We start from the raw sequence: 3,664 nt of genomic DNA, 5'->3' as shown, positions 1-3,664 counted from the left end.
CAGGCAAACCACACAAGGGACACACGTACAGCACCCAGCTTGGAATAACAGGGAGTCTGTGCCACTGGCCCCACAGGACACCCACACTAGAAGGCCACTCATGTAAGTCTGGAAGACACAGAAGCCCTACCTAATACATAGAAATAAGCACAGGTAGACAGCCAAAATGGGGAGACAAAGAAACATATGCCAAGTTAAAGAACAGAGAAAACCTCCAGAAAAATACTAAGCAAGGTAGGACAAGCAATCTATCAGATGCAGAGTTAAAAACACTGGTTATAAAGATTCTCAGTGATCTCAGGGAGAACTTCAGCTAAGAGATATGAAACATATAAATGAAGATAGAAAACATAAAAATGAACCAGTCAGAAGTAATGAATAAAACAAGTGAAAAGGTGAATGTCGTCGAGGGAATGAAAAGCCAATTAGATGAAGCAGAGGATCGAATCGGTGATTTAGAAGATAGAGTAGCAGAGAAGACCCAATCAGAACAGCAAAAAGAATCCAAAACATGAGGATAGTTGAAGGGGCCTCTGGGACACCATCACGTGTACCAACATTCTTTCCAGAGGAGTACTACAGGGAGAAGAGAGAAATCAACGAATTGAAAACATACTTGAAGAAATAATGACTGCAAACTTCCCTAACTTGGTGAAGAAAATAGACACATAATGCCAGGAATCACAGAGGGTCCCAAACAAGATGAGCCCAAAGAAGCCTAGACCAAGATACATCTTAATCAACATAAAATGTACAAGATAAGCTAATCCACAACAAGTCATGATTTATGAGTGTGTGGTTCAGGATATTGTCTATGAGGAACTAGAGGGGAGAAATCAAAGTACAGATGACCTCAGTAAAGGGGGCACGGCTGGCAATGCAGATTAGGAAATCTGGTTTGAAGCACTGGGATTTAAGAAACCCTGAGACCTTTTTTTTTTGCTGAGAGAATTTTAAAAGAGGAATTGAAAGGGTCAAGGACTGAATATCAGGTCTGCTCTTTAGAAATCAACTGGGCTTAGAAGACCACAGAAAGGGTGTGGTCTTTCTTATCAGTGGCCCCTAAGAAGTAAAGCAGGATGAGGACTAAAGGAAGAGATGACCTTCAAAAAACATTTAGTGCAATTATGGGACAGAAAGCCAGATTCTTATGTAAAAGCAGAGAATGAGAAGTGAAAATATGGACATGTGGATGAGGCCACACAATAAAGAAGGTTATAGTTCCAATGGAAGGGGAAAAACAGGATGTCAGGAAGAAAAAGTTACAAGAATCAAGACAGAGTTATGTTTTTATATAATATAGAGAAGATAAACGTTTAAAGAGAAAAGTCTTTACTAGAAAAGGAGAAATTGCAGCCTATGGGAGAATGCTTACAGAGAATGAGAGTCTTCATCTGATGCTCAAGTCAGATTATCATCACAATGTAAGGTGGACTGCATGGGAAGTTTTCAAAGATTATTTTAGTAAGATGTGATTTCATAAATCCTGTAAAATCTTGAATGGTTGATGAAAATGTCTCTGGGGCATTTCTAGAAACTAAAATGTAAATATAGACACTATTTAAAACAGTTTATCAACACTTAGTGTTTTACATGTAAAAACTTCTGTGTTTAAGAAAGTTGAGCAATAAATTCCAGGAAAGCAATGATGACACTGTCAAATCAATTTCAGTTGTTTTATGAAAAGACATTGTTTTTGAAACCCGTCCTTATTGGCATAAGGGTTATAAACTATGTTTTATAAACCTGTCTACACATAATACATATTATGGTACTCGTGAACTCATGAGGAATAATATTGTAAAGAACGAAGACTGAGACTCTAGGTTTTTAAAAATAACTTTCTTTAAAAATGTTTCTCAAAGCCTGAGGATGAAAAAGAAGAGTTCAGGAACTACCAGGGCTTAACACAATCTCAGGAATCTAGTTTCCACCAAGAAAAGAAGAAAAATGAGAAATTACAAAAAGAGGTTGCCAGGTAAGATTTTAGTATTTCAGATTTTGTATTTCAACCATTATTAAGAGTTAACTATAATTTTACTTGACTAAAACCTAACTACAAATTGATGCCACATCTGTGATTTTCATAATTAAGCAAATTTTCCTACTTAAAAATTTACTCAAATCAAACAAATCAAACTTGTTTGAATGCCAACATAGTATACCTACTCTTTCATGATTCCTAAAACTATAATGACAGCGTCTTTTGCATAGAATGTCACCTGCACGCTTCATTGTCTACCTTGAAATATATTGCCACAGGGTGTCTTTGCTCTCTTTGGTAATCTTTCCTTCTTTTAGTAGTGTTCTTCCCTTTAGTGTTTTTATAGTTTAATGCCTAAAACGATATCTTTGTTACTGTTTAACAGCATCAGAAATTTTGTTGATTTGGCTGATGTGTACTTTCTACTGTTTTCAGTTATAAAATGTAGCATCCATACAAAACTATATGAGTGACTTAAAGAAGAATGAGATGAGGAATCATGTTTTTACCACTCAGATAATAAGGGAATTTTCCCCGATGCCTGGGAATCCCCCACGTGGCTTCCTTTATAGTTCATTTGCTGCATCCCAAAGGAAGTTTTTTCTCTGATTCTCCTCAGTGTTTTTTGTCTCATGGAACTGCCTTTCTCTGCACTGTTTTGTATTCTTCTCATTTTGCTAACATTGTGCTAGCAAAGATCTCTTCTTGAAACCGCCTTTAGTGACCCTTACGTATTATCTTTCTGAATTCCTTCTTCTAAAGCCCTGCTCCTTTCCCTTTCCCTCCGCTCAGACTTCAGGTTTTTCTTCCTGCTTCTCTTTCTACTTTGAACGATGTCCTGTTGGTACTTTCTCTTCTTCTGGGAGACTGTAGTCAGTAGGTACCAAATGGTATTTTTGTGTCTTTTCAAATCATCCATATATACTATGCTTTCCTTCTTTCCCTTGGATACTGATCTCTGATTTATGGCTGATATTTAATAGCAGGATAATGTTTTATATTAACATTCTAAAGTGTATATTAATAATACCTTATTTATAAGAATTCTACATCATTACAATAGTAAGTCTCTATCCTGTGTTGAAATTGTTTTATGTTACTTACCTAAGACTCAAATTTATTTAGTCTGATTTCAAACTATTATACAGGAACAAGTAGGAGAGGATCATAATTTAGATTTGTTCATTTTATATGATAGACATAATACCTGTTTAATAATTATTCAATACTTTTAAATAATTTGACTTCATCATTTTGTACAATTCTGCAGGTTGAAGACACACTTGAAGGTGATGCACGGGATCTTAAATGAATATGAAAACGAACAGTTTAGTTTCCCTGAAGATTCAAAACCCAGTGAAACAGAAACGGATGTCCGGGTGGATAGGATCAAGCACAAGGTAATTTTTCATCTGTTTTGGGAACCTGAAATCACTTAATTTGGGGAAATAGAAACCACTCAATGCTTTGAGCAGTATAATATAGATTTTTCTCTTAATTTCCTATACTTGATATCAGTGAAAAAGACAGCTTTTTTCTATACTATTTTTCCAATGAAAATGACATGCTATTTATCACCTCTGTCTTGAACCCTGGCTAGTGATCTAAAGCCAAGAAGAACACTGTTGCATGACCCCAAAACTCTAGCACCAGATCAGTTTCTTTCTCGTTCTTTCTTTC

The 3,664-nt window shown here is 35.8% G+C and overlaps 1 long non-coding RNA gene across 1 annotated transcript in view; it reads left to right on the top strand.

Annotated features, from left to right (window-relative positions):
* The window catches only part of LOC109378709 (uncharacterized), a 5,714-nt gene extending 2,374 nt beyond the window's left edge, over positions 1 to 3,340 (top strand). Inside the window, exons 2-3 of the long non-coding RNA XR_002123052.1 lie at positions 1,866 to 1,978; positions 3,255 to 3,340. This is a non-coding gene — a long non-coding RNA (uncharacterized LOC109378709). The remainder of the gene's footprint in view (positions 1 to 1,865; positions 1,979 to 3,254) is intronic.
* Positions 3,341 to 3,664: the final 324 nt, after the last annotated feature.

This window comes from Hipposideros armiger, unplaced genomic scaffold, assembly GCF_001890085.2.
Source record: "Hipposideros armiger isolate ML-2016 unplaced genomic scaffold, ASM189008v1 scaffold_2676, whole genome shotgun sequence".
In the NCBI taxonomy this organism is placed as follows: Eukaryota; Metazoa; Chordata; class Mammalia; order Chiroptera; family Hipposideridae; genus Hipposideros; species Hipposideros armiger.
This window is presented reverse-complemented; position numbering and strand designations above follow the sequence as displayed.